Below are 6897 nucleotides of genomic sequence, written 5' to 3' on the forward strand. Positions count from 1 at the left end.
GATTAGATTCAGAGGTAGTCTATGCCACTTTTTTAATAATAGGCTGGTGGATTTGGTTAATTCGTTATAGTTTATATTATTAATTTCCTGTAATTTGGCCGTTATTTTGACCCCTAGGTAAGTAGCGATTTTGCAGATCTCAGGCACTTTCACAGCTGGAGTATAATTAGCGATAACTTGTGTTTTTTGTAGATTAAGTTTATAGCCCGACACCTTCCCAAATTTTCCGGCCTCTAAAGCAATTCCCTTTAGTGCCTCAACAATATCTTCTGAGTAAACCGCGATATTGTCGGCGCATGCTGTTATTTTTAACTCCTGTGAGCCTGATCTAAAAGGTACAATCTGGGTTTGGGATTGAAGGGCAAACAAAAAAGGTTCCAGTGAGAGGGCAAATAAAAGAGGTGATAGGGGACAACCCTGATGGGTTCCGCGTTGAATTGAGAAGTCTGAGAATATCAGCCCCCCATAGCTGGTATAGGCCGTTGGGTTATCATACAATGCTTGTATGCACCGCAGGAATTGTCCCCCGAACCCTGTTTTAGACAGTACGCACCAGAGAAAGTCCCACCCCACTCGGTCGAAAGCTTTTTCAGCACCTAATAAAATCATACCGAGTGGGGTGGATTCAGTCTCTGCTACATCGAATGCCGTGATGGCCATATTAACATGTATAGTAGTATCTCTCCCAGTTATAAACCCATGTTGCAGTGGATTAATGATTTGAGGCATGATAGGGGCTAATCTTAGTGCTAAAATGTTTGCAAAAATGTTTGCGTCCGTATTTATTAGAGAGATAGGGCGGTATGACCCTCTCTCTTCCTTCGGCTTATCTTTCTTCAAGAAAAATATTATTTTTGCCCTGTTCCAAGATTTGAGAGCTTTTCCATTTAAGCCTACAGATTGGATAACTTTCAACAGTAAGTGTTCTAGCTCCTTTGAGCATGATTTGTATATTTCTAGGCGTATAGTGTCTTCCCCTGCCGCTTTTCCTACAGGTAGTAAGGCTATGGCTTGATGTAGTTCAGCCATTGTTATATCATCAGATAATAAATCTATCTCTGGAATATTTTGAGTATCTACTATATGATCTTCGACATATTTCTGTATGTCATCTAGATTGGGCTCCAATTCTGGGGTATATAAGGTTCTATAGAAATCAGCAAATTGTTCTAAAATATCTTGTGGTTGATTATAGATCTTGTTACCAGCCCCCCGAATGTTTGTAATTATAGAGTTTGCTCTATCCTCGGCAGCTTTATAAGCCAAGATTTTCCCAATTTTGTCCCCCCCCTCATATTGTGTTATTTTAAATTTGTGTAAATTGTTTATACTTTTCTGGATAAATTTAATCTTAATATCATTTTTTAGTGAGCAAAGTTTAAGACCAATTTCTGTGCCTGTTGGTAGATTTGATCGGAGTGCTGAGGATAGTAATTCTTCTTGAGTAGTTATTTTTGAAATCAGTAAATTGTTTTTTTATGTTCTAAATTTAGTCTGATCATGTAAGTCTGGGTGAAGCCCCTGATACCTGCCTTACAGGCGTCCCATACCGTACCAAGTGAGGCTGAATTTATGTTTATATCTATAAATTCAGTAAGATGTAGTTTTAGCTGCGTCATATAACGTGTGTTCGAAACTAAGTGTCTAGGAAAAGGGAATGGTCTGGGAGAAGCCCTGGTGTGTGCTGTTTTAAATATCAACATTATTGCATTATGGTCAGAAGAGATTCGGGGGCATAGAACCATGGAACTGACTTTCAGTAGATTGTCGCTTATTAGTGCCATGTCTAACCTTGAGCATAGTTTGTGAGGTGCGGAGTAGTAAGTATACCCCGGTTTCTTTGGGTATAAATATCGCCAAGCGTCTTTGATGTTATGTATACGACATAGATCAAGGATAGATAACCTGATTTTGTGCATCCTTTGATAACTACCGGACCTAGTTATGTCTATTCTGTAGTCCATGATACAGTTAAAATCCCCCATGATGATAAGTTCTCCCTCCCAATCCAAGAGTTTGATGATCAATTGGTCAAAAAGAGTGGACTCATCTGTGTTACAGCCGTAAACCACACATAGAACATATTTGAAGTTCTAAAATCTGATCTACGCTATTGCCCACCTACCACCCTTACCACAGGCAGTTTGTATTATTTCGGCCCTAAATCATCTATCCTTGAGGATAGCAACTCCTCTTATAGAGTGCCCATAGGTAGAGCAAACTATAATATCGTATCCCAATTGGTTAAGTAGCTTTTTATCCTTCCCCGCAATATGTGTTTCGGATAAAACGGCAACATGAGGGTTATGCAGTTTCAGTTCTTTTATCAAGCGCCTTTTATTTTTACTGTTTAGCCCTGCTACATTCCAGGCTAAGCATTTTATTTAAAAGTAAAAAAGAAAAGAATAATAGCCTTGAATTTTAAGTCTATCTCAGACTGTCCGAAGTATCCACATGTCCTCCCCAGTTTCGCGAACACTGTCTCGGAAGTGGAAGCGCTGCATTTTGCAGAAGAGTGGGCTCTGGCGCTTGCACCGGCTGTGTACCACAATCAATGTGGTTGGGATAAATTGTCCCCGAGCCACGAGATTCCTTTACGGTCTCAGCCGCAGCCTCAACCTCAGTATCCCATACGAAGTGAAGCCAAAGCTTCAGTCGCGGCTATCCTTGAACAATTGGAATATCAAGGTGTAATTGAAACGTGTGTGTCACCAATGAATAACCCTCTATTTACTGTGAACAAGCCAGACGGCTCATATTGTTTGGTTTTGGATTACCGGCATTTAAACTCGCATTGCCGTAACTCTGCAGTACAGAATGCTCACGGCTCTGCCCTAGTGAAAAGTCTTGTGCGTAACCGGTTCAAAACCACGCTTGACATTTCCAATGGTTTTTATGCCCATAAATTGGACTGTCTATGTTCCCAATGGACCACCTTCACATGCGGCGGTGTACAGGAAATGTTTCGGCGTCTCCCTATGGGCTATAAGAATAGTCCTGGGGTTTTTTCCGCCCACATTGTCTCTCTTTTGGAGAGAATTTACCCAGATGCTTGTTCATATGTGGATGACATATATCTCACAGACGACGAACTTTGGGAGCATCTGTGTCGAGTCAACAGTATAATTTGTAACTTTGCAGATATGGGTTACAAGTTTAACTTTGCGAAATCGCACATTGCAGAGTACACAGTATTGTTTCTGGGCTACGAGCTCAACAATGAGCGAAAGGGTTTGGCTCCTCACTTCCTGGAGAAATGCACCCAGTTGCGCTCTCCGACGACACTGAAGAAATTACAATCATTACTGGGCTTTTTAAATTTCGGGAGAACATACATTCCAGAATACGCCCAGCGTATCAAGCCTTTGTATGCTTTGATACAACCATCTTTTTCCAAATCATGCTGGCTGCCTGAGCATTCAGCTGTTCTCCAATCTTTGCAAGCTGATTTGCTCGCTTCTGAATATTTACTGACTTGTGATAACCAGACCAACCTGGTGATAAGAATTATCCCTGGGACGGTGGGTTTCACGTACCTAACTTTTAATGAAGGAGATACAGTACCTATTGCTTACAAGTCACACTTGTACACTTCGGCTGAAATGCGATTTTCCACTGTGGAGAAAGTTTTAACGGCTGTGCAGATGGCAATTCTCAAGGAACGTGCCCTGTCACAGGGAAAACGCATGTTGGTGGTTACCCCGTGTCCTGCCTTGGAGGCAGTTACGAAAGCCAGTGTACCGAATTCCAAAGCTTTGCACCCTCGGTGGATACAATGGGCTGCATCCTTGACATCCCAGGATATCTCGTTTATTTTTTACGCCACTTTACGGTCGCAGGAGTACTTACAGTATGAATTCGCTCATCCGGCTCCCGTTGGAGGATTTCCATTGCATCATTTACACTGATGATTCGCGCAGGTTGCGCATGGCTCTAAACATGCCTACGTTTCGGCATGCGCCATTGTGGTCGGTGCCATGGTGAACGATGAGTTCAAGTCCAGTGTCGTGCACACGCAGATACTAGGGGACTGCACTGCACAATTAGCAGAACTTGGTGCTCTGATGCTTGCATTGGAGTACGCTGATCCTAGTGTGACGACTTTGATCGTAAGTGATTCTTACTACTGTGTCCAGTCTTACAATGAGAACTTGTTCTTTTGGATTCAGAATGAATTTCGTGATTCCAAAGGTAGCACAATAAAACATAAAATGAACTGGGCCCGAGTGGCTGAGTTTAAAGAGCAGTTGCTACTTGTGCTTGTGATTCATACTCTTGGCCATCAGCGTGTAGGAGTCCACGCTGTCGGTAATTCGCTTGCTGATGAAGCAGCAAAGTCAGCAGTATCGAAATACTTAGTTGCAGCAGTTACACGGTCCAAAAGTAAGATAGATGATGACATCTTGGCGGCTGTAGCTGCCACTGAGAAGGGAGGTAAATATCCTGCGGGGTTCCCTTCGAAGTACACATACCACTTAAGTCCCGATAAGGTTCCTTATGTGAAAATTCCTGATGTTGGTGAACGTTTGATTCCCAACTTGGATCGCAGAGCTACGTTGATTACAGCTGCGCATGAAGGTGTGGCATCTGCGCATGCGGGCGTCTCGGCCACTGTAACTCAGCTACAACTAAGGTTCTGGTGGCGGGGACTGTGCAAACAGACGCATGATTATGTCCTTCAATGTGACATATGCTAGCAGATTAAGCCTTCGACTACTGCGCGTCCGCCTCAGACACAGTTGTACATATCTAATAAGCCACTGGGGTGTGTTTATCTAGATCACTGCGGTCCTTTTTCTTCTGATACTGAGTATATACATCTTAGTAGCAGTTGATTCATGCACACACTTTGTGTGGGTATGGCCCCATCGCAGCGCTGATTCACGAACTGTCATAAGAGATTTGCGTGTCTCTGTAGGGATGTTTGCCTGTGGTACCTTCCATTCGGTTCAGGGTCCGGCTTTCGCCTCTAAGGCGTATAAGGATACTATGATTTCGTTGGGGGTCCAAGTCAAGTTTTCGTCTCTGTACAGACCTGAGGGTAATAGTGTAGTGGAACGAATGAACCGTGACTTAAAGCAATCTTTGACAGCTCGAGGTATAGGCACTGGCAGAAACTGGTTGGCCCATCTCAATGGCGTGCAGCGTGCTCTTAATAATCTCCCTAGAAGGTCTCTGGGTGGGCGGACCCCATACGAAATGCTCTTTGTTATCAAGAAGTATGTACCTGACCTCGACGGTCTAGACTGCAAGGCCCAGGCTGCGGCCTTCGACGTAGATGAACATTGCAATATTTTACAGAATCTACAAAAGATCAGAGACAGTCTCGCAAAGGAAGATCCCGGTAGTTGGCTGGCTGCCCCAGGTTGGAGAACTGGTTCGAGAGAAGATCGATAACAAGAAAGAATTTGGTCCCTCATATCGAGCACCGGTTCGCGTTCTTGGAGTGAAGGGCACAAGAACAGTCATATTACCACCACTTCCAGGTCGTAAGGAAAACAGATTTATCTCTATTGACAATGTCAAGATACACAGGGTGGCCGATTCTTAATAGCATGACTCCAGCGGTTTCCTGTCCATCAATTGTGAGACATTCTGTGTTGGCCACTACTTCAAATGCTGAACCAGATGTGGCCCTCGAGATGCCTGTTGTTTCCAATCCTTTATTGAATCCTTTTCCTGTGAATAACAATGATGACCTGAATTACACCTATCCAACTGATTTATCAATGCCCGATTTACAAACTCGTTTGGCCACAGAATTCAGATTCTCTTTTGACTCTACTTCAGCACATTCAACAAAACCTTCACATTTAGCAACATATGTCACCCTATTTAAAAACATTTTTTGATTTTCCCTTGGACATATATTTGGCTAGTTCTATTTTCGATGTATCTTTTTATGTCAATTGGTTTTGTGTTTTATTTTTTCCGCCTGATCGATGGACACTATGTCAAAGAGAGAACAGGAATTCGTCACCCTAATGGAACTTTGGCCCCCCTTTCCTCATCACATTCAGCACACAGACTGAAAAGAGACTTGAATGTTGTTAACATCACTGCTTGGCCTGTTCTTGACTGGATTGTGTGGGATGCGGTTAGATTTCAAATCCATGGCCCCACTGAAGCGATTAATGTTCCTAATGTACTTAGAGTAAACATGGGGGATGTAGTGAAACAAAACATACGTTCTGATGATTGGGATATTCAGGCCGTGGAAGCACTATTCTCTGATTTGAAATATTATGCTGCCTTTGATGCTGAAGATTTATATTTAGATTCCATTAATTATGGTGATTTATTTTGCTTTCAACATTTTGGTACTCATTTTCTGCATAAAACAAGTTCCAGGAGGGTTACTGTAAATTACACTCAGTGGGAATATTGCCCAGCACGGTTACAAGGCAGCTCCAGTATTTTTTTGAAGAAGTACACTTATTTTACCGACTTTAATCAATCAAGTCCTGAGTCCTTTTATTTTAAAATGACACATAAGTCCATGTCCAAGGTTAGACTTACTGATACTAAATTGTTGTATTCGAAGTCCTTTCTAGAAAAATTAGCTGTTGAAGGCTATGAGCTATGGAAGGAAACCATTGACCTTAAATCAGTTTGGGGTTCTAAAAGTTGGCAGGTACAAGGCACTGGGGCTTTGCACCGTGCATGTCTCATCCCGAATCATATGTTGTTTTTAAATTCAACTATTTCACAGACCACATGCTTTGGCTTGGCTACTTCAAAAAGATTGAATACCCCTATTATTCCTGATTTGGAAGAATATTGCGGTTGGGATCATTTCACTAAGTTATCCATTCGAAATTTACAATCATTGATGCATAATTCATCCTTTAACATATCCAGTTTGGATCCAAAGGGTTGGCTGATGTGGCATAGAAG

The sequence above is a fragment of the Lissotriton vulgaris genome, chromosome 6, assembly GCF_964263255.1.
Source record: "Lissotriton vulgaris chromosome 6, aLisVul1.2, whole genome shotgun sequence".
NCBI lineage: Eukaryota > Metazoa > Chordata > Amphibia > Caudata > Salamandridae > Lissotriton > Lissotriton vulgaris.